This window comes from Cynocephalus volans, chromosome 9, assembly GCF_027409185.1.
Source record: "Cynocephalus volans isolate mCynVol1 chromosome 9, mCynVol1.pri, whole genome shotgun sequence".
In the NCBI taxonomy this organism is placed as follows: Eukaryota; Metazoa; Chordata; class Mammalia; order Dermoptera; family Cynocephalidae; genus Cynocephalus; species Cynocephalus volans.
This window is the reverse complement of record NC_084468.1, coordinates 134,462,185-134,487,266: the sequence shown is the minus strand read 5'-3', so window position 1 is coordinate 134,487,266 and position 25,082 is coordinate 134,462,185.

The following is a 25,082-nucleotide window of genomic DNA, read 5'->3' as shown; positions in this document are numbered from 1 at the left end:
CCGTATTGGTAATTTCAAATGAATAAAATGAGTTGGGGAAGCAGGTGTAGGGTGCGCAGAAGAAAAGGGGAAGGAGAGGCAGATGGAAAGAAAAACAGAAAGAGGGTGAGAGAGACACCCTGAATTAAAAGTGCTGTCATTGAAGTTTGTGCTTTAGGCCTGAGCAGAAGGCAGCAGAACTAAAGCGAGTCAAGGGCTGAATTCCACAGGTGAGGAAAAGACTTTAAGAAAGAATTCAAATAGAGAAACTCATAACCTATATTTGTTGTACCAGAAAGAAAAGCTTATACATACAGTTTATTAGTTTCCCCCATTGTAATTGCCTCTGGCAGCATGTACTGTAGGAAATACCAGAAGGGAGGGAAAACCAGCTCCCAGCAGATCCTCCCCCTGATAACCCAGTCCTGTCAAGCAAGGCAAGATAAGGGGAACAATTCACCTTGTTTGGCATCCTGAAGGTCAGTCAATCAGATAAGGTGGTCGGGATCACCGCCATGAAGAGCAGCCAAGTTGTTGTCACTGAATGACTCAAAAACCCTTTCAGAAGCTGGAGCCCCAGCCAGGCTTTAAAAATCCACAATGGACATTGTTCCAGGAATCCCTCCTCATCCACCATCCTGCAGAAAAGGGACTTGCTTTTGCTTCGTTGCATCAAAGCTCCAACTGAAGTCTAGCCTGCAGTCCCTTCCCCTCCATAGCTGGCACTTGGAGGATGCTCACCGGCTCAGCCCAGCCTGTCTGCCCCTCTACCTCTCCCTTTCTCTGATCCTACCCCAGCAATTTTGGGGGATGGATAATGGAAGGATCTGGAAAAGCTACTCGAAGCTTTGGGTTTGGAGAGGAGGCAAGACCACTCCTCTAGAGGCCACAGGGAGCAGAAGTGGAGAGACAGGCATTGTCCCTAACCCCCTAATTTGGGTCGCCTCCTTCCAGGTCCATGTGGGGTCACTGGGCTCCTCAGGGCTGGTGCAATCCCCATCCGCTCCTCACTTCAGCTCAGGCCCATTTCTAAGCCTTAGGTAATGGTGTGGTCCAGGCAGGACCTGCTTTCTCCCGGCCCCCCACAGGGTTTCTTTCAGCTTGTTGTTGAAACCAAAAAGAGGGTGCTCAATTCACATTCTTTCCATCCACTCTGCTGTCTAGATTCCACTAAACTTAGCAAGTATGAGGCCCAAGGCTTGTGGGAAGCGGTGAGTGGTTGGGAGGCCACTGCGTAGGTTTTTACTCCCACCTAGGACATCTTGACATGACGATTTATGGTCAAATTTCTTTCATCCACAATTGGATTTTCCTCTTTTCCAAGAAACCGAGACACAGGGAAGAAGTATGTGTGTGTCTGAATGTCAAAGAACAAAAGTTCAATAAATTGAGCTTTAAAGATCTAATTGGCTTTTATTAGGGATTCATGAATCAAGCAGCCTCCAGTCTATGAAATCGACAGTAGCTCCACGGGGCATGGCAGAACAGTCAGTTTTTGAAGGTAGCTTGAGCAGGAACAAGGAAATAGTGTACTACAGAAAGTGGACTAGTTAGCACCAGGTTACTTCAGGTTACTTTCCTTATGTGGTTTAAAGCAGAGGGGACCTCCTTATCATGCCAGCTCAGGCTGACTGGGTCCCTTTTGATTGGTTTCAGTGAATCTCATTTTTTGGAAAACTTACCTGTTTGAGGATGAGGCTATCATCTCTCTCCTGATGTCTCGGAAGGTCAGATCTCACAAGTAAACAACCTAGGGTTCAGTTTGGTGGCATGGAAACTTAGCATGAGTGACTACACTGTGGATTGGTCTGTTGGGGCCTACTGCAGGTTCTCAATCCAAATCAATGGCCTCCCATAACTTTTATTTAATGGGGGAGTTCATGACAGATGTGATTTGTCTGACCACACTCCAAAGCCAAACAGTTTCAGTCATTCATTCCACATATGTTTACTGAGCTTCTATTTTGTACCAGATACTGCTTAAAACTTAAAGACCAGCAGTGAACAAAATAGCTAATGTCTGACTTCATGGAACTTACATTCTAGTTGGAGAGACAGAAAAAATACTTAGTAATTGTTTTTAAATGAAGGTAATACTTCTATTAAGGAAAATAAAGCAGGGAGGTGGGTCAGGAGTGCTAGGTTGGAAGGGTACAGTATTAAATAGAGCGGTCAGGGAAGGCTTGACAGACTGCCCTGGAGTTTAAGGATAGCTGCTGTTTTGCAATATTTCCCCCCCTGCCTCCCCTTTGTCCAGTGTATGGATAATGCCAATGAATTAGTAACCCAAAGTCCTGCCTTCATGGGTCCATATCTACAATAAAAGACACCAATTCCTCTCAGATATCCAAATCACAAAGGCCCAGGCCCCACCTATCAAATCAGCAGGAAGTCTAGACTTTTCTTGGGTTTACCTCCCAAAATATTGCTAAGAATCACAGATGAGTCAGACTTGCCCATTGATCAGTTTCCGTTTTGCCCACCTGCTACCACCTGCCAGGAAAGGAAGCCAGTTCAGGTCTCTGGAGGCTGGACGTCCCACCTGCTCGGCCCTCACCTGGCATCATAACCTGGACTCACGTTCATTCATGTCACCCCCACTGTTCCTGCTGACCTCTACCTGTTTACCTCCACATCAGCTCTCTCTGTCCCCAATCCGCATGTCCTTTCAACTTACAAATATGGGGTGTCACCTTCCCTAAGTAAATTTCTTCTCAGGACTGTTTTTTTTGTTTTTTTTTTTAATGTAATTTGGCTTCGTTTGGTAACTTAATTCACCAGACATAGCCGTGCATCTTTGAACCTCTTCCACGAACTCTGTGTAAATTTGTGAATGAGATGGGAGGTGGCATCTGACACTCAAAGAGCGACACCAAACAATGTGTTGTCACTTACACAGACACCAGCAGGGTTGTGTTTGAGTTGTGACACAAAAGGAAAGCAATGGCATTGATTTCCATAAATTCTTGGTAACAAATTTGTTCTGTTAATATTTGAAATATTTAAGCAAGCACGAAAGTATCCACTGCTCAGATTTAACAAATTGTGAGCATTTTACTACTTTGCTTAAGATCTTTTGTATTTTTAAAGCAACAAAAAAAAATTATGCTGTACTATCTGATTCTATTCAGTTAGTGAGTGGGATAGCAGACTTTCAGACAGCAAGTTTAGAGAGGGATTTGTGCCGTTGTACTAGAATCTATGTGGGCCTTGAGTTTCGGGTAGTGAGACATTAGAAAGTGAGGGATACCATTTTCTCCAAACAGCCTTCTCTCTCAAAAAAAAAAAAAAAAGAATCACTGGAATCTGTTCAGTTCCTGAGTTCAGATAGCAAGACTAACAGGTGTTGTGATGGAGGTGAAGCCTTTTTTGTGTTTCTCCCCATGTCATTCCCCTGCTCTCTGCTCCGTGGTTGTCATTGTCCTGAAGCTGGTAGTATCATTTCTGTGCGTGTCTTCATACTTTACTATATGTGTATGTTTTTATAAACAGTATATAGTATTTTGGGTAGGGATTTAAATATTACATAAATAGTAGTATACTATATGTATCATTCTGCAGTAGTTTACTTTGTACTTTAGGTTTGCCTTCTGTTGGACTGATACTGTTTTCTTGTTAAATCCTATTATTTTTGTAGAGTTAAATCTTTTAGCAATTCTTTTACTGAGGGAACATGGGAGTAACTGAATTTTTGCATCCCCTAAAATGTCTTTATTTTGCCATCACTCTGGAATGATAGAGAAGCTGAGTCCAGAATTCTAGACTGACAGTTAATTTCTTTCAACACTGAAGATACTGCCGTACGGCCATCCTGCATTTCTTGATGCTGATGAGAAGTCTGCTGCCATTTTAGTTGTCATTTCTCTGTATGGGATCTGCCTTTTTTGTCTGTTAGCTTTTAAGATTTGGCAGCTTTGCAGCTTCACAACGATGTGAATAGATGTGGATTTATTTTTAATTATTCTACTTGACATACTGAAGACTGAAAACTCATGTCTTTTCTCAATTATGGAAAATTCTTAAATATTATTTTCTTGAGCATTATTATTCTGCTCTTTCTCTATTCTCTTCTTCTAGGCTTCTTATGAATTGTAAATTAGAACTTCTCAGTCCATCCTCTATAATTTCTGATTTTCTAGAGCTGTATCACAAACCACAGCAAAATGTAGTGACTTAAAACAATAATTTATTATTTCTCATGGTTCTGTGGATTGATTGGACTCAGCTGAGTTGTTCTCACTTGGAGTTTCTTGAAGTTGAATTCAGGTGCCAACCAGAGCTTCAGTCCTCTGAAGGCTTGACTGTGTTGGACATCCAAGGTGGCTCAGACTAGTTCAAGACATCTGACAGTTGATGCTGGCTAGGGTGGGAGCTTGGATGGGTAGTAGATTGGCACCTACACATTGGCTGTCCCTGTGACTTAGCTCTCCATGTGGCTTAGACTCTCACAGTATGATTACTGGCTTCTGAGAATAAGTGCCTCAAGAAATCCAGGATAAAGCTGCCAAAATTTTTAGGACCTAGCCATAGAAGTCCCAAATATCACCTTTACTACATTCTGTTAGTTAAGCAAGGGAGTAAGGGCAGGCAACCCAGATTCCAGGGGATAAGACACTCCCTCTTGACAGGAGAGTAGCAAGTGTGCACAAGGAGAGAAGGAATTAATGGCAGCACATTCATAGAAAAGCCACCACACCATGTCTCTCTTCTTTCATACTCAGTATTTCTTTGTTTCTCTGTGCTGTGTCCTGGATGAAGTCTTCAATACTATCTTTCAACTCACTAATTATCTGTATAACTACATCCAATCTAGATTTTATTGCATCAACTGATTTTTAATATTTTAATGATTCTTTTTGTTTCTGACATTTCTCATTGGTTCTTTCTCCTATCCACCTATTCTTGTTATAGTATTGCTTGTTTTTGCTTAATTATTTCTTATTCATTTTAATAGATTTTATTTTTATTTTATTTTATTTTTTTCTTCTTTCTTTTTTTTTTTTCATATGCAGAGCTATTTTGATTTGTATTTCAGTTATACATCCTCTTTTTTTTTTCTTTTTTTTTCTTTTTTTTAAATTTTATTTTGTCAATATACATTGTGGCTGATTATTGCTCCCCATCACCAAAACCTCCCTCCCTTCTCCCTCCCCCCCCCAACAATGTCCTTTCTGTTTGCTTGTCGTATCAACTTCAAATAATTGTGGTTATTATATCTTCTAGATTTTATTTTTAAATTTATCTATTTGAACTGCCTGGGTATAACTATTTTGAACTAAGAGAAATTCACCAATTTAAGAGATATTTGTGTGCCAAGACTGATAGAATTTACTGATGTTTTGAATATGTTAAGGTAGTAGGAGTATGCCCCTAGATTTTATGGTTTATTTATATGGAAATAGAGAACTTGGAAAAAGACAAGGCTTGCAGGAGAAAGTTGTGAGTTCTGTTTGAAGTCCTATTAAGGCATTTGGACAGAACATGATCACTGATGTTAATTCTGAATATGGAATAGGAGAAATACACATACTCTACAAAGATAGGGTTTACCTATTGATACAAGGATTATTCAGCAGCTTAAAATCTACCTTCATTTAATTATGTGCAAGTAAATAAATGCATTCAGCCATTTTGAAAGTACTTTTCTTAAAGTTACTATTATTTACTTCTAAACATTTTTCTATTTCGCTCACTATCGTTGACCCAAATTCCCATTCCAGAAGTATTCTCAGGAATGGGAATGAGGGAAATGACAGAGAAAGGGCAGAAATGAACATCAGATCCAAAATTCATCTCAGCCTATTGCCCTTTATATCAGGATGAGACAACTTCCGGTACATTGTCACCCATCTCTTTCTTTCCTGGAATGCCTGCATTTACACCCACCTTGGAGTTGCTCTTCCACTTTTCCCTATCATTTCCCTCCCCTGCTTGTTCTGACCCAGACTGGGGGTCAGGAGAGTTGACTGAGTACAGTGTGGTCTGGCCTCTGTCGGGATGACAAGGTGAGGGAATGCCGAGTTCTGGAGATGGGCTGTGCCCCCATGATGACCAGCACATCCAGAAGGCAATTCTCCACCAAATATACTGCCAGAGCAGTATGTCTGAGAACTACTGCAAGAGATATTAGCACATCTAATCCCAGTCTTGTAAGCTAATGGCATTATAATTGAGATTCAGAAGCCTCATCTTAAGTTAATGAAGTGATATGATGCCTCTTCAAAAGCACTTGGTAAATATTCCTTGATGAATGAATGAAGAAACAGATTTGGAAAGACTTAGAAACAACAACACAGCAGTACTAGAAAACCTAAATAGTAGTGACTATGTGTGTTTTCAGTGCCTACTGTGCAAAATGTTTTATGAATTTGGAATTTGTTGATCCTCACAATAACCTTATGAAGTAGGTACTTTCTCATCTCCGTTTTCAGATGGGAACCTGAGACATGGAGGTTTCATAGCTAGTAAGTGGCAGAGCTAGGACTCAACCCCCTGCAGTCTAGCTCTAGCATTTAGCACCATTGTACTACCCTCTCTGTCTAAGATAAGAAATCTGCTCAAGGTCATGCATGGAGACTACTTGATTTTCCTAAAGGATCATTGCCTATCAAAGAAGTTTCTGTATGTCAGGCAACCTCCAATTTCAAACTGCTTCATTTACCTGATCAATGAGTCAGTTTTCCTCTCTTACAAGAGAAAAGACAGAGTCAAGAAATACTAAAACTAATTGTTTGTTGTCATACATGGGGAAAAATAATATATTTGTTTGACTGAAATTTCTACTTATCCATCATCCTGGGAAAGAACCCAGAAAGTTATTCTCCAAAAGTTTTAAATAGAAATCTTTAGCAAAGGAAGAACTTGCAAAGATTCTGACCTCAGTACTTACTGTTGAAACAGATGATGGAGGTCACCTACCCCAATCTTCTCATTTCATAGGTGAGAAAACTAGGCGCAGAGAGATTAAGTGTATCTTATTCCAAGCTATGAACCTGGTTAGCGGCAGAGCCAGGAGATCTCATGATTTGCAATTTAACAAATTCTCCTTTATTCCTTATGAGCCTCAGGTTTCTCTCTGTGGCCTGAAGCAGTTAGCAATTCATCTATTCATCATTCAGTAACTTATTAACTCATTCATTCACCCCCAAAATATTTACTGAGTGCTTTCTCTGTGTCAAGTTCTGTTTTCTGTGCTGCATATAGAGTGGGGAATGGGATGGATATAATTCCTGCATTCATGGAGCTTACAATCTACTGAGGGAGACAGGCTGTAGATAAATAAACAAAGAAATAAAAAAAGAAAGTATCAGGGAATAAAAGCTGCCATGATGAAAATAGGGTGTGGAAGAAAGGAGCCTAGTGTAGCGTGGGGGTCGAGAAAGGTCCTGTGGGAGTTACATGTAAGCTGATTCTTGAATGGTGAGAGCGAGGTAGCCATCTTGGGTAGCATATCCCAGGGCTGAAGCCCTCAGAGGGGCATAGCTTGGAGTGTCTGGAAAAACATTAAAAAACAAAGACAGGGAGGAAGTCAAAGGGGAGAAGTGAGTGGAGGCTGGAATGGTTAATTTTATGTGTCAACTTGATGGGGCCACAGGGTTAAACATTATTTCTGGGTGTGTCTATGAAGGTGCTGAATCAATGACTCAGCAAAGTAGGTTGCTTTCCCTGATGTGGGTAGGCACCATCCAATCTACTGAGGGCCTGAATAGGAAAAAAAGGCAGAGGAAGGAGGAATATGTCCTTTTTGCTTCTTGCCTGCCTGCTTGAGCTGAGATGTTGGTCTCCTTCTGCCCCTGGGCTGGGATTTACACCATCAACCCCTGATTCTTAGTCTTTCAGACTTTAACTAGAATTTTGCTATTGGGAACAGCTTGCAGATAGCCAACTGTGGGACTTCTCAGCCTCCATAATCACATGAGCCAATTCTTCATAGTAAATCTCTTCTTATATGTATATTTTATTGGTTCTCTTTGTCTGGAAAATCCTGACTAATACAGAGGAGATCTATTTTGTTGAGTGTGACAGATCAAAATGTCTTGTCAAGTCATTAAGAAAGATGGTTATAATGCTATGTAGCAAGATGGAAATTAATCATGCTATAAATATTGTGTGGGAGGTAGGGATGGGAAAGCAGAGTATAACTGTATGAAAGCCATGACTACAATTATAGAATTTACATGTGAAAATACAATAAGGGAAATTTCTAGAATGGTTACCAGTTGTGGGATTATGGATACTGTGGTTTATTTTCCTCCCCATTTCTTTACTGTTTCCATTTTTTCTCTAATGTGCTTGATTGCTTAACTTAAAAACCTGAAAGTATAAAAATATACTATAGCTGATGCTTTCCCCCCCCCAAAAAAAGAGGACTAGACTCCAGGATGTTCTAGATTAATGTAATTATTAACTTAAAAATTTTAAAGTAATATATGCAGATAGATTTAAAAATCAAATAGTAGTAAAAGACATATTGAAAAACAGCCATATTTTGCTCTACCCCTACACAACTCCAAGTTTAGTTCTCAAGCAACCACTTTCAAGTTTTTTGGGTGCATTTTTTTCTTCTGATATCCACCCCCAACTGTGGAATTTTCTATAAAGCATATGTACTTCACAGGGCCTGGTTTTCCAAAGCCTTGCAGTTTCAAATATTGACCTAGCAAGGACAGGAAATTTTCCTCAGGCTATAAGTCTTTGGTGTAAGATAAGAATTGTGGCACAGCAGGTTGCTGGCTCAAAGACAGACTAGTTACTGATTGTTATGTAAAGATACTGAGAAATTACTGTTAAGAAGGAATGTTTGCTAAGATCAAGCTTTTGTTGATAGCCTTACTGGAATGTCATCTGGCTTGTTTCACTGAAAGTTATCAGCCTATACTGTTAAACTAGAACCCTATGTCTCTTCCTGTAACTTCCTGGTCTGGAAAATAAATGTAGGAAAAGAACCCCAATTTGGCATTAATTTCCCAAATGGAAGGGTTGGCTCTCACTTGAGCATTCCCAGGGAAGTTAACCACTTCGGGGTTTCTCACTGCTCAGAAGAGATGGGCTTTGAGTAATCCTTTGCATCTCTGTCACCCAGGGGAAGAGGGGTGACAAATCCATGGGAGGCAAAGCAACACAAAGCAACACTCAACTTTCTAAATAACATGCCTCTATATCTATTGCTTGATTTTCCATCATCCTGGGAAAAAACCTTTTTTGAGAAAGAAGGCTTGCAAAGTAAGCTTGTGTGTTTGTATAAGACTTCATCATGTGCTCATACTTTATTGATAATTTGGCTGAGTATAAAACTGTAGGTGGGAAATAATTTTTTCCTTTCTTTTTTTTAAAAGCATTCTTCCACTGTCTGTGAGGTTTCATCGTTATCTGTTGAAAGTTTGATAAGATTTTCATTGCTGATTTTTTATATGTGATCTTTCCTCACCACTCCCTATGCCAAGCCTTTAACTGCTTATGTTTAGCACTGTTATATTGAAATTTCACTCAGTGTGACTTGCGGTGGATTTTTTATTATTCCTCTTACTTGGTACTCAAGGGGCCACTTCAAACTGAAAACATGTGTCCTTAATTTGGGGAATTTGTGTTTTCTCTTTAATAATTTCTCCCTTCTTTGGCTTTCTGTTTTCCCCTTTCAAAACTTGTATTACTTATGTTGGACTTCTTAATTAATATTTATATTTTCTTATCTTTTCTCTGCAATTTTCCATCTTTTTAATTCTGTTTCCTGAAAGAGTTCTTTAACTTTTATCATCTGATACCCTCTATTGAATTTTTAAATGTCTGCTATGATATTTTTAATTTTATAAAGCTATTTCTGGAGTTCCAGCCTAGATGGCAGAATACACGGTCCCCAGCATCACTCTCTCCCACAAATCAATCAATTTACAACTATAAAAAGGTAACAACAGCCAAGCTGGGCCGCTAGAGCTCAGGGGAAGAGGAGGAGAGACCTATGGAGTTCATGAAGGCAGGAGAAGCCATGATGAGAGTAAAAAAAAACTGCTCAGAATATTTTGGGCTGCTGCCACTTTAAGGCTGGAGCTGCTGAGTGCATGGAGCAGGAGCCAGCAGAACCTGCAGCTGTGCCCTTCGGATGGAGTTGCTTGGAGGTGGCAGGGGAGAAGAGGGCCTTGGTGGCCCCCAGGACAGCAAAACCACTAATAAGGTTCCTGTGGACCCAGACAGGAGGGAGGAGCCAGAACAACTGAAAAAAGGAGCCATTCAGAGGCCAGTGAGTGATCTCAAAGGACTGTCACATGGCCTGTCCCATGGGAAGTGTTTGGAGCATGGACGGTGGTGGAGATGGGCCCACTGGGGTAACACTGGGACACAGCAAGGTCAGCCAATCTGCCCCCCAATCATCACAGGACCAATCAGAGGAGACTGGTCAGGAATAAAGAATTACATGGGGTGTAGTTTGATGAAAAGACTCAGGCCCAGATCAGAATTTCTACACTCCCAGGTGCACCGGGTCTCTGGAGAGCTGGAAGTACCTGTAAGGTTAACCATTAAACCCTGAGCAGCACAAAAAGCCTTCCCTAGGGAAACAGCAGCAATGTAGCAATTTAGCTCAACCACACCACTCAAGTACTGGTTCCTACAGAAAGTTCCCCCATTTTAGAAGTAAGCAAAGGACAAAACATTAGTTCCAGGCCAGGCACACCACCAGTGCCTTGGGGCCTGCAAGGGGACTTGAGGTATGGAGCCAGGGACCAGACCCCATTCCCTCATCCAGGCACACTGCCAGCACCTCAGGGCCCCACCTGGGGGACCCAGGGTATGGAGCCAGGGACTGGACCCCCCACCTACAACCAGGCACACTGCCAGCACCAAGGAGCATGCCAAAAACATCACCTCCATGTGGGTTGCCCACCACAGCCACCACAGTAGCCACAGCTGTCACAAAAGTGGCTAGACATCATAACCACCATGCAGATGGTCCACCAGCCACTGGAGTGCATTGACACAAGGAGAGTAACCAGCAGAGACCAAAGAAAAGAAGAGGATGTCTCTTTGCAAAAAGCCCATTCCAGAGTGACAGAAAAAGCATCCGTTCTATGGTAATACTGGGGGACCTGAACACACCTCTCAGCATTGGACTGATCGTCTAGGCAACAAATCAACACAGTAACCAATACTTTTTCAGAGAGAGAGAAAAGATCTAGGATTATCAGTGGTGGGAGCAGGGAGGCAGAGGGGATAGGGAGAGACTGGACAAGGGGCATAAAGAATAAGTACAATTCGTAACAATATATATACTAGTAATATTGATTTGATCAACATATGTCAACATTGAATCCCCAAAATATGTATAATCAATTATGATTTAATAAAAATAAATAAATGAATAAGCTATGTTTTATTCTCTGGACGTTTCTTTTTATAATGTTCAATTCTTACTTTACAGATGCGATGTTTTTTGCTCATCTTTCAATATTAATTGTAGGTTTTTAGTTGTCATAGATTTCCCCTATGTCTGCCTTGTTTTTATTTCTTCCTACTTCCCTCCCTGTCCCCCATTTGTTTGTTTTGGTGTAGGGCTTTCGTACTGGGAGCTTCCACCAAATGCATGTTAACACATGGCCATCTCCTTACATTTAAGACTGAGACCCAAAGGAGATGACTGGGAACTCTGGGTGGGCGGGGGTGGACTTCCTTCACAATAGAATGAGTAGTGGGGAGCCTGCTGGTTTCATTGCAGAATTCCCTAAAAATCAGGGTCCTTGGGTTGGGGGGACGGGGGCAGTCTGTTTATCCAGAGACCAAGCTTCTAATTTATTCTCCGAGTATTAAGGTGGAAGTAGTAATAATAATAATAAATGTGGAGGAGGAAGGGAGGAGGAGAGGGTGTCACTTAATCCAGTGTGTTTTCAGCTATGTCTGGTGTCCAGACCAGATCCTTTTGGACTCAGTTTCTCCAGAGAGAAACCCTTCAGTCCTTTGGGATAAAGGAGGGATATCCATCTGGCTATGTTGGGGGAAGGAATCCAAGCTTAGTTACCCCTTGTGTAGACTTTGAACCAATCTTCTAGTTTTCAGCCCCACCTTCACCCCAACCTCTAAGACTTCCCGGGGTCCTGTACTCAAATAGACTCACTTGTTGTTGTTGGAACTTTTAAAGGAGGTTAGCAAAGTTCAGAAAACTGAAGCCTAAGTTTGTTCACATTTATTCAAATACTTTAATTTGTTAAAGTATGCAATTTTTGAAACATTTGAGAGAATGTGTCTACCATATGTATATGTTAAAAGCCTAATAATAAAATGAACACCAATGAATATATCATTGAACTAAAAAAAAAAGTAGAATATTACTAATATCAATGAATTTCATCTAAGATGAATTATTTCCTTAATCAGTAGATTGATGCTTTTCATTAGTTCTATAACATTTACACTTGCTCCATTTTCTCTATCATTTCTTCATACGACTCTATCACCCTTCCCATTTTGTCTTCCAGTTTTCATAACTTCTTCCTCATATTTTCCATCTCCTTGTCCCTTTATATTTGCTGAATGTAATTTACCTGGGACCTCAGTATACTTGGGCAATAGACTTTGTCAGAACGTCTAATCTGTCATACTGTTGGCAGAGAAGGTCCCAAATCCTGTCTGTCTTGTAATGAAGGCATCACTAGTCTGTTATCATCTCCTTTTGTGTTGTTTTCTTTTCTTTCCTTTTTTTTTTTTAACTTTTGTGATCTTAAACATTTTTGATTCCTTTTTTTTAAAAATCATTTTGAGAGGTTTTGAGATAAACACTTTTGTTTATTCTGACATGTTTAAGTGGAAGTTGGTTAGACTTCTTTTTAGAATAGTGTAGCACAGCATCAGGAGGTCGAACGATATCCCCAGGAAAGCAAATTTGTATAGAGGTCTACTAAAGTACTCATTTGATACACTCTTGCCTGGATGAAATTACTGATACAATTTCCTAAATGGCATTGCAAGTGTTTTCCTATGACATCTTCTATAGTGAACCATCCCATGGACAAGAGAATTCATTCTGAGACTTATCTAGGTGAAAATCTTCACTTTAAAAACAAATATTTGCATTTTATAATAAAGCTTTTAGAAAAGATACACTAATTGTCTTGATTAAAGAACTAAACAACTTCATCTGGCTTAGCGACAAAGAAAAGACCAAAATGTTCATGTTAAACATGTTGTTTTTCTTTCCATGAAGAAAGACGGAGCCTTAAAATGGCCACTTCTCAATCTGAGTGACTAGAGAATCACTCCACCAGTGCATAATTATTGCTGGTTAACTACTGGTTAACAACACAACTTACAGATTTCATGACTTCTTTGAACTGAATGTCTTTCTGTAAGCCGAAATCCTGGATATAGGAAGTGCGAAAATATTTCACTGCAAGGTATTAGTGGTCCAGTTTTACACCCATACCAAGCCCTGAGCTGCACCTATACTGACTGTTTTCTTTGTAAGCTAAGAATCTGCCCACAGAGACTTGTCAGGTCACCTCTTCCCTGTGATCAAGTAGGGTCCTACCCAGCAAGGCCCTGTCTGCCCTGGCCCTGACTGCCCGTGGGCAGTGGCCCCTGGGTGGACCTGCTCTCCTTCTCGGACAAGTTTCATCTGTCTTAGAGCACAGGCTCGAATGACCCCTGCCATTAGCCTGCTCAGCAGGGCTGCAGATGTTATTAATGGTCGTGAAATTATCCAATGCCATTCAAAACTCTAGAGCCAGTCAATGTTTGTCCCTGTGTTGTTCATTTTGCTGCTGTGTTGAACTTTAACCTTGAGCATGAAATAAAATATGAGGAGACTGTCACTCTCCCCCATTTCCCTTTACTCCTCCTCAGCGCCTTTGCCCCACTTACTTAGGGTGTAACTCAACTCTGTGCCTCGTCTCCATACTATTTATTTGCAGGGAGCTCTTGATTGTATGGAGAGGTCATTCTCCCTTGCCCCTGCCCACCTCATGGATCATTTTTCAAAAATTAGGAATAACTTGTTGCTCCTTATTAGGAAATCAATATATTTTCATGGTTGGAAAAATTAGAAACATGCAGTTAAGTAGAAAGAAGAAAAATCCATGCTCTCACCTTCCAGAGATAAACACTATTAAAATTTTATGGTATATCTTTACAGACATTTTTCTATGTAAATAGAAAACTATGAGATGATACTATAATAATAATAATATTAATCATAACTAACATTTATCGACTTCTTGAATGGGCACTGTTCAGATTGCTTTTCCATGTACTGATTAATTCATTGAACCACCTCAAGAACCCTATGAGGTAGGTTTAATTTCTATTCCCACTTTGCAGATGAGGAAACTGACGCATGGAGAGGTTAGAACTATTGCCCAAAGCCTCACAGTTATTTAAGTGGAAGAGGTGGGAGATGAACCCAAGCAGTCTGGCTCTAGGCTCTGAATTCCTTAATAGTACATTATACTGTTATCTAACCTGCTTTTTAAATGTAATAAACTCTGAATATCTTTCCATGTTTCTCTTAATTCACCACATGACTTGGAATAATTATGAAGAGTAGGAAAAAAAATATGGATATATTGAAATTTCTTTAACCACCATCAGGGTGCTTTTCCTTTTTTAAACTTTACTTTTATATTTTTGCTATAATAAACAACACCTGGATTGTTTCTCAATGAGATAATTCCTTCAGGAATTTGGCTGTAGGGAAAACAAAAAATAAACAATGTGAACAGTGTTAATTTCACACTCACAAACAAAAGCTTGATGCACTCCTTGGTTCTATTCATTATTTCTAAGAGATAATTGTCTACTTTTTAAAAATGCCAATAATTATTGAACACTTTCTGTATGTCAGCTGCACCTTATTTGTCCTGTTTAAGAGCTGATATTTATTTGCAAGTAATTCAGCCTCAAAATGAGAATCTTGTGAAGTCAGAGAAGATGAAGGGAGAAAACACCTACTGGATTTCTCTCCGTTATAAAGAGTTCATGGAAGAATTTGCATTATCTTTTTTTTTTTTAAAGATGACCGGTAAGGGGATCTTAACCCTTGGTGTTTTCAGCACCACGCTCTCCCAAGTGAGCTAACCAGCCATTCCTAGGTAGGGTGCTGATAACAACCCGCAGCCTTGTTGTTATCAGCACCAGACTCTCCCAAGTGGGCCACGGGCTGGCCCCTAAATTTGCATTATCTTTTAATTTTATTTTTCCACGAGCTTTTTGAAGTACACTCATATATAGCTTTTTTTCTACTTATTTCCAATCAAGCATTCCTTTTCTTGTTCGGCATTTGGCTGGTACAGGGATCCAAACCCTTGATCTTGGTGTTATCAACACCACATTAACCAAGTGAGCTAACCAGCCAGACCTCTCTCTCTCTCTTTTCCTTCGTTCCCTCCCTCCCTCTTCCTTCCCTCCCTCTCTCCTTCCTTCCTTCCTTCTTTTGTCTTTCCTTCCTTCTCTCTCTTTCTATCTTTCTTTATTGAGCCTAAATATTCTGTCTTTTCTTTTAGCTGGAAATAACTCAACTGTTGAGTATCCAGAAACAGTGATGTAGCTTCAATCTAATTCCTGTTCTGGAAGAACATTTTTGGCATATCATTTTGTCTCATCCGAGTTATAGGCTAGGCCCATTATTTGGCCAGTAAATCTACCATGAAAGAGTCTATTTAGAATTTTTAGTTGATTATCAGCTCGTCTATGTAAAATGTATTTGAATTGGCCTCTGGCTGATAGAATAGAGTAAATAATTTCATAACTTCATAATATGTCCATTCTTATATGAGTCAGAGTATGAATGCAGGTTCCAGGCAGGTCACTGATTGAGTAATATATAAGCAGAGACTATGTTTGTTCATTCATTTTTCTACTCCATGCAACAATGCCTAGCACCCAGTGGGTATTGGATACAAATTTATATAACTGAAGAGGAAGTCTCAGGAGATCTGGGTTCTAGTTTCAGTTCTACTACAGATTAGTAGAACTAATTAGTAGCTGTTCGAGTGAGGCAAATTACTAAACTCTTTGTCCTTCAACTGCTGCATACATATTACCTCCTTAGTAACTCTTGGAGACCCAATGAAATCATTCCTGAAGCTCTTTAATTTCCATAGAAAAAAATTCTCAAAGTTATTAATTTTCGAGTAAGAGTAAACAACATTGACTGTCTCTTATTTTGCAAAATACACAATTGTAATTTTAATTCCAGAAAATTGTGCAGGGCAAACAGATTGTAATCTCTTAGATATTTTGCCCTTTTTTCTCCATTTTGACATACATTGTAGATGACATTTTCCTGTAGGGTACTGTATTAGTCCGTTTCTGTTGCTTATAACAAAATACATGGAACTGGGTACTTTCTAAGAAAACAAAATTTATTACTGTAAGTTTCAGAGGCTGGGAAGTCCAAAGTCCAGGGAACACATCTAGTGAGTCTTCTTTGATGGTGGCTTTACAGCAATGCAGGGTTTTCAAATGACAGAAAATGGCAGAGCAGAGAGAGAGTTCCTCACGCACTCTCCTTTTAAAGCCCTCAGAACCACACTCCTGACCACCATTATTAATCCATTCACTATGCAGTTTTACAATTGAATCACCTCTTCAGGGCCCTACCTTTCAATTACCATAATAGGATTTCCCACCCTCAACAGTTACAGTGGGAATTAAGCTTCTAATATATGAACTTTGGGGACATAATTCAATCAGTCCACAGCAGATACTCTCTCATGTATGACCCAGTATGGGAATTATGGGCTGGAACAAGGAAAATAGAGACCATGGTATTATGTACAATTCCCAGTCCACTAACTGTAACCCTACCCTTTCTCTCTCACTTAAGAAAATATATTGGCTATGACATATTTCAAAACTACCATAGTAAAACTGTGGGGTAGTGGTGCAGGAACAGGCAAACTGACCAAAGAAATAGAATATAAGCTCAGACACCAAATCACGTGTCCACAAGAAACTCGTATGTAATAGCGCTGCTTTCCAAACCAGCAGGAAGAAACTGGATCATTTAGTGAAGAGTACTGGGAAAACTGACTCACTACAGAAAAAAGTGAAGTTGCATTCCTACCTCTCAGCATATACAGAAATAAATCCCAAATGGATTAAGAACCGAAGTATAGGGGGAAAGGCACACATTTATAGAAGAATACGCAGGAGAATATCTTTGTGGCTCTGGAATTTGGAGCACATTTTTAACCAAGACCTGAACTACATAGATCATAGGGGGAAAATTGATGGGTATAACTACCTCAAGATTAAAGATTTCAGTTCAAAACAGTTAACCTTCCTGACAGATGGCATTGGGAAAAAATGTTTGCAATGTCTGAAATCAATAAGGAATTAATGCCTTAAGGAACTCCTGTAGATTGGCAAGAAAAAGAGAACACACACAGGAAAAATATGGGCAAAGAATATAGGTAGTTCATAGAAGAAACCAAATTGCTAATAAGCACATGAAGATACTCTCACTTCATCGGTAATCAGAGAAATGCAAATTTAAATTATAGCATGATCCTCTTTAAAATCATCAGATTGACAAAATTGGAAATCTTATTAATATCAAGGCTGAAAGGGATGTGGAGAAATGAGAAAACTCCGGCACTGCTGGTGGGAGTATAACATCCTATGCTTCAACAATCCCTCTCCTGCTGTAGACTCCAGAGACAGGCTTGCACATACCTGTGAGGGGACATCTCTGTGGGTGGTCTTGCAGCTCTGTTTGTGATAAGAAGGAAATGGAGTCAATGCAGGTGTTCGTCACTGGGTCAATGGGCAAAACAACTTGTAGATGTAAAGTAGCCAGGAGTAATAATTAGATTTAAATATAACAGCAAGGATGGATTCCAAAAACATAGAGTTGGATGAGAAAAGTAAGAAAGAGAAGGAGATTTATAGCACATTATGTTTTATAAATAAATCATGCACACATAAAACAATATCATATATTATTCAAGACTATTCATATATCTAAATAAAGAGAGGAATGAGGGGGTCTGGAGAAGGGGGAATAGGAATAGGGATCAGGAAGTAGGAGGAATCACAACAAGAAAATTAAAGAGGGGATTTTTATGGGTCAATGAGTGTACCATGCACTAAAAAGGAAAATTAATTTAACTCTGTGGATCTGTCATCCAAAAGAGAGGACAAGGAAGTAAAATCAAATTGGAATTCAAGTGGTAACAACCTTGAAATATTCTGCTTATATGCTGTATAATAAATTATTGATAAGCTTCAGTTCTTTATTATTTGTAATAGATTGCTTGTGAAGTACTTCCCAGCTGTCAGGACCCCAGGGATGAGAGCCATGGTGGGAGCTGTTTGTGCTCACAATTCTTTGCCCAAAGTAATCCTATAGAGGTGAACATAGCCATAAAAACTACAGAGGCAGCCTGAATACTCAAGACACAATTAGGAAGAAGACTTGGAAAAGGTTTGCAATTACTATTCCATAAAGACCTAGTCTGAATACCTCTTTATCTATATTTTATTTCTTTCATGTAATATTTAAGTCTTCCCCTTATATTTGCAGAATGAGAAGCAGAAATCTAAATAGCTGTAATGTTATTTTCCTAATTCCCACAGTCTGTACTGTGGGATGTCAGTTTCTAAAACTCTAATACAAATGAACAGAAGACAAAATCATTCGCAGGATTCTGAAATGAAGTATTTCAGCGGAACACAGAGAAACAGTTAAATTTTGCAAAGCTGTGAAACTGGAGAGGGGGCTGTCCTCAAAATCTACCAACCAGAGACGTGGAAGGAATTGCTTGCATGAGACTCATTTCTCTCTCTCCTTCTCTCTTTATCCCCTCTCCCCGCCTATTTGCACCAAACTCACTCGTCAATTTCATCAAAGAGACACTGGAATGGATTTTCTAACCTGCCTGCAGTCCAGGTTGATCAGTTAATGAGGGTGATCTCTATCAGATTGTTAAAGAACCAGGTCTTTTTCCTGTTATGTTATGCAGTTCCAAGTGAACACTCTTTACTGTGGTGTCCTTATCAAAGGCACATATCAAGGGAAGACAAGCATACCTTACTAATATCCTGCACACAAACAGATTTTTTTTCAATGCAAGTTTGGAATTTTTTTTAGCATACTTATTGCAAATACATTTTACAGCTTCTTGCTTCCAGGTCAGAATCGAGTGGTTTTCTGTTTCTTCTTTATTTACCATTTGTCATTTTAAAATAAGCAATTTTGGGACCCATGCATATTTACTTATCCATTTGCTTTGAGGACTGGAACAAAGCTGGTAAGTAACGTGATCTTTCTTGTGATCAGTGGCTATGAGGCAACAAGAGTGGCTGTGGCTGCCATGCCACCCTGTGAGGTCACTCCTCTGATCTAAACATGTGTGAGCATTGTTGATAACCAGAATTAGTTTAAGAGGAAGTGAGACCAGTACCCTGGGTACTATCTAACTCCCTCTGAGGGGCTTCCAACCACTTGCAAACCATTATCTCATTAGTTCTCAAAATATCCCAGGGAGTAAGAAAGGAAGGAAGATGCTAACAGAGTAATGAAATGGCACAAAGCACTTTGCTAATGTAACAATCACTTCCTCCTCCCCTGCCCCTGATCCCTAAGCCCAGATGCAGAAACTGAGGCAGAAGGAGCTGAAATTGCTGACCCAAGATCCCCAGAGTCAGCAATGGAGGGAAGATGGGGGTGCTGCTACCTAGCACGCTGGTGGAACACGTTTTTTTAAAGAAATGCCTAAGTAAGGGCTAAATCGCTCACTTAAGATAACTACAACCTTTTATTTCTAAACTAGCACTGGGCGTGGATAGCTGGGAAGTCAGAAATGTGCTGAAAAGCAGGATGGGCACCGGGCCAAGATAACGCTGTAGACAGGCGCTCAGAAGCGGCCACTCCAGGGTGTAGCTGGGCTCTTCCGCCGACTCAGTACTTTGCTGATAAGTACAATTCAATTTGGTTCACATCTTTATAGACACACACCGCACGTATTAAACTAACCTTATTTGATCTAATTCCTCAAGTTTTTTACCAAGGCCTTTGAGGCTATTTTCTTAAAGAACTGCTTTGAAAAAGGCTTTCAGTTTTAAAGAAGTTGGTTTGGTTTAAGTTTTTTTCTGTACTTTAAAGTTATAAGCCTCATCTCATTGGAAAGTGTTTTGAGAGTCACCTAAGACTCACTTCTGAGTCTTTTCTTTTATCATTCAAGGGCTTCATCGTATGAGACTCATGGTCTCCAGCACCAGTCCTCCATGCTATCTCCAGGCCCCTCTCAGAGGTCCCCTGTGTCCCTCTGCTCAGTTTACTTGGCCTTCATGCTCCCTCTTCTAGGATCTAGGATATCTTTTTCTTTGGAGGAGGGGGGACGAAGATAGGTCAAGGGAATGAATCTTTAACTGTGGAGTTACTGGCATGGAGGATAATTTGTGAGAGGAGAGAGTTTTATGACATTCTACCAGGCAGCCTACTTAGAAACTAAACCCCACCAGGAAAAGATAGCATCATTCTTGAAGAAACACAAGTGCTACTGTTTCCTGCTTAGAGTTGGTCTATTCAACATTTTTAGAGTTGATAATGTGAGTGAACACATAGAATTCATTTGTTCATTCATTCATTCAACAGACACAAAAATGGGTAATAACCCCTTGTATCAGGGAGCTCACAGACACATAAGCAGATTTTGAAGTTCAGTCTGGTAATAAGAAGCATAACAGAGGTAGATATGGAAAGAAAGATTTCTGGCACGAAAATGGAAGTGTTCAGTGAATTTACAGACAATCAAAATTCAAGAACACATTTATAGGCACTAAGTTCTAGATGAAACTAGCAGGGTTAATATTTAATGGAGATAAATATATGGTCCAGCATAGGTTTAAAAAGATCAGTGGAGTAATGACAAGATCAGGGATATCTCAAAATGATGTGCAAGGCAAAGCCATAGCTTATGGGTAGGCCTGTTTTCCAATTGTGGTTCTGCCATTTACTTCTTCTATGATCTTGGAAAGATTTCTTCAACTCTCTGTGCTTCAGTGTTCTCATCTGAAAAATGGAAGTAATAATAGGTCCTGCCTAAAAGGGTGGTTGGGACGATTAAGTGAAATAATACATTTCAAGTGCTTAGAAAATTGCCTGGCAAAAAAATCTGCACTCAGTAAGATTTAATAGCAATTATTAGTACTCACAAAGGTGTCTTTTAGAAAAGCAAAAAAGAAAGATCCAGGACTTTTAATTTACAGCTTGCTCAGCTGTAGTCAGCAGTTCTTTGATAAGCTCATTGAATTGTCTACTGGTCTCCCAAAAGGATAGGCAGCAACAAGCAAATCACTACTTTAGACCTGATAGTCTGTGCAAAAGAAGAAAGGCTGTGTCATCCTAGGGTTCTTCATAAGCAACAAGAGAAAACCTGGATATGATTGGACACCCTCTTAAACCATTAGGAAGGCAAATAGCAACAGGACTGAAGAGAAAAAAGGCCCACTGGGTACTTCTGTAATATGTGACCACATGAGGGAGAACCTCTTTTGACAGTGATAAGCTCACAAAAAGGATCTCAGTCTCTGCAAACACAATACGCTCCAAGGAGGAAGGAAATTGGGAAGTATTTAAAGAAGTCAAGGTAGCTATGATGGACTTCATGAGCTCAGATTTTACAAAGACTTTTTCAGAAAATTGAGAAAAAATACACAATCAAGAACCATTACGAGAAGAGTGTTGGAAAGGTGAAAGTCTAAAATGAGCTGAGGCATGCAAAAAACTTCTAAGGACAACAAAAAGGACCTGCTGATATTCCAGGCAAGATCAGGGAGAGGAGAGCCAGCCCCAGAGCTTGGAGTTGACAGTGAAACTGTAGCTAGACGGCCTGGAAAGGGCAAAACTCTGAGACCCGCTTTTGTCTGTTTTCTCTGACAAGGAGAATGGTAGAACAGAATGCAGAGAAAGAATGAGCACTGGGAAGTGACAGTGAACGCTAATGAGCTTTTAAGAAACATGTAGCTGCTCCAAATGAGTTAAGATCTCTGGAATAAACAAATCACGTTGCAAGGTACCCAGGCAACTTACAAATGAGATTCTGCCGTCATTACTGGTTGAAATTTGAGGAATCTTAAAGAAAAGAAGGTGTGCTGGGAAAAAATGCTGGTGATGACATTTGTTTATTTTTAGAAATGGAGAGGAAGTTGATTTTACAAACTACAGGCTGGTAAGCACGTTGCACGTCTTGGACCAGAACTGGTCATGGAAGGGTTCATTTGTGAGCACCTTGAAGGGACTGTGGGATCACTAGTACGTGGCACAGGCTGACAAGCCTTGAGCCACATCAGGTTGATCTCACTTCTCATCCCTGTGCTGCTTGTTCCTTTGCTATTCTGGGGCCCAAAGTCCTGAGAGATCAACAGAGCTGTGTGTTTGATTCCAGCAAAGGACTTGATAAGTCTCTGATGATGTTTTTGAGGGTAAGAAAAATAAAAATGGGCTGGATTCACAAATAATTAATAAACTTGGAAGGTGTTTCAGTGACTGTACTTAATGGGAAATCCCAGCCCAGGGGGGAGATTTAGTGGTGACAAAAAGCTCTGTTTTTCGCTCATCCAGTGCAACTACTTTGTTATTGTTGCTGTTCATGATTACCATTTATTACATGCCCACTATGTGTCAGACTGTATATAAATATATCTATCATCATTTTATTTAAGTTTTATAAACCTCTGTGGGATAGATATTATTTTACAGAGAGGTTAAATGCCTTTCCCAAGGGCACACTGAGATTCAGCCAGAGACTGGGGATTTGAACCCTAGAACATCTGATTCCAAAGCCATTGTTCTTTCAGATGCACCAACTGGCTCAAAAAGCTGAAGTGGGAGGGAGGGATCAGGGCCCAAAATGATGTTGTCAGGGTCATAGACTGAAATAAACGGAATCTAATAAGAAGCAATTTAACTGGGCAAATTTAAGAACCTGGAGTAGGTCTCCCCCTACTCCACCCCCACCCCTACCCTCACCTCCCAGTCTATGTGTGTTCACGATGGAATAGACAAAACTTTGGAGAGTTTGTGTGAACAAGAGTTAGTTGACAGGAAGTTCAATTTGAGACAATAGTGTCAAGTGGCAGCCAAAAAAACAAAACAAAAGAAAAAACCCTACTAATTAGATTTTAGTCCATCTTGAGAGAGTAGCATAGCTAAAATGAGATTTGGAACAAGAAAACCAGAAAAGGGTATGTCTGCTGTTTGTAGCCATTAGTGTAATGTCGATGGGTTAAAGAGAGAAGGCAGAATTCCTCACCTCTATTTTTTATCTGTCTTTATTTTCAAGAAAATGCCAGAACTACAAAATGTACACCAACCACTGGTGAGAGAATATGGCTTCAGGGTATGCTGTTAACTGTTATTTCCTGGAGCCACTGTTTAATAGGTATGTAGATGAAGTTTCAAGGAAAAGCAACTAACAACCACACCCTGTGAAAAACAGGGGAGAAGCTGGGGGTGTTCAGCTGAGACGAGAAGACTTCCGAGGCCAGCTTCACTGGCCTTCACACCTTGAAAGGGCCATCACTAAGAGCACAGTCTATTAATTCTCCAGGACAGTGGCTTTCAAACTTGCCTGGCTGTTACCTACAATAAGAACTGCATTTTATATCTCAAGCCAGGACACACATAAACACATCAATATAACTGAAACAAGCATTCTGAAAAACATCATTTACCCTTACTGTGTTCAATTTACTTTGGTATTTTCTATTATATTCTTTTCTTTCTATCCTATCCTGTTATTTTTCATTAACAAAATGCTTGTCAAGACTCATTCAATTGATTTTTTGACTTATTAATGAGTTGTAATTTACAGTTTAAAAATCACTGCTCTAAGGACTAAAGCTAGGGCCCACAGATGGAAGTTAAGAGGTGCTCATTACGGCTTCTGGATCGAAAAGAACTGCTATCAAGCAGAGGTGACAAAAGATGGGATTTGTTCCTCAGGAAGCAGTGAGTTATTGCTTCTTGCAGAATTCAAGCTTATTCTGAATAAAGGCATGATAAGAGCAGTGCAGAAAGGAGTCAAACATTAAATGGGGACTGAATTCAATCACCCATGAGATCCTTTCCGTCCTTGAGACGCCATACACATGGTTTTACATGTGTTAGTGGGATTGGCAGCTAAAACATCCCTGCTCTTTGAGGCTACACTATCAGGCGCATAGTGTACAACCCTCGGGAGGTGAAGGTGGAGTCAGTTGCTTCCTGCCATTCAGACCACAAAGTAGAGTATGAGAAACATTCTGGGAAAACACTTGAAGATACATTTCTGAAGTTATTCATTCATTTGTTCAACAAATATTTATGGTATATCTGGTACAAGCCAAGCACCGGACTAGGTTCTGGGGGTATGATATTGACACAGCCCATGCCCACTAAAGCTTACTGTCTAGTGAGGAAAAGATAATCACTCAACATATATTTTTTGAATGCCTAACTATCTGCCAGCCACTATTTTCAGAGCTGTGCATACTTATGTGCTTCAGTGCAAAAAAGTGAAAACAAAAAATCCCTGCTCTCACAAAGTTTACAGATTACATACAACAAGCACACAAATAGTTAATTGGTTCTTATTGTGGAAAGCACCCAGAGGGGGTGACAGCGTAGTATGAGGATCAGGGACCTTTCCGCAGGAAGTGGCATTAAAACCACCACCTGAGAGCTGAGTCTTGCAGGGAGAGAGGGAGTGGAGAGCAGGAAGGGACCTTCCAGACTGAGGGAACAGCAGAGCTTGAAGAGTTAAAGGAAATCTGGGCTGGCTGGGATTGGAGAGTGGGAGGGAGGAAGCTGACCTCACAGGGTTAGGAAGTGGGATGGGATCCTAAGAGCAAAAGGATATAGAGATAAAGGGACATAGAGACAGAGAGGAGCACAGAGATAGAGAAGACAGACCTGAGAGCCCTGTGGAAAGCCGAATCAGCATGACTGGTGGGGGCTGGAGGGAGGGGACAGGGTTGACCCCTGTGTTTCTGTCTTGAGCAGCTGATGGTGATAGGGGTGGAGGAGAGAGAAGGAGTCCAGTTTATGCAGAGGAGAAAGAGCAGTGGATGGGAAAGTAGATGGGGTCAGTTTGGGACATCTCTGTTCATGCAGCTTCCTTAAAATGCAGTCTCCTTAA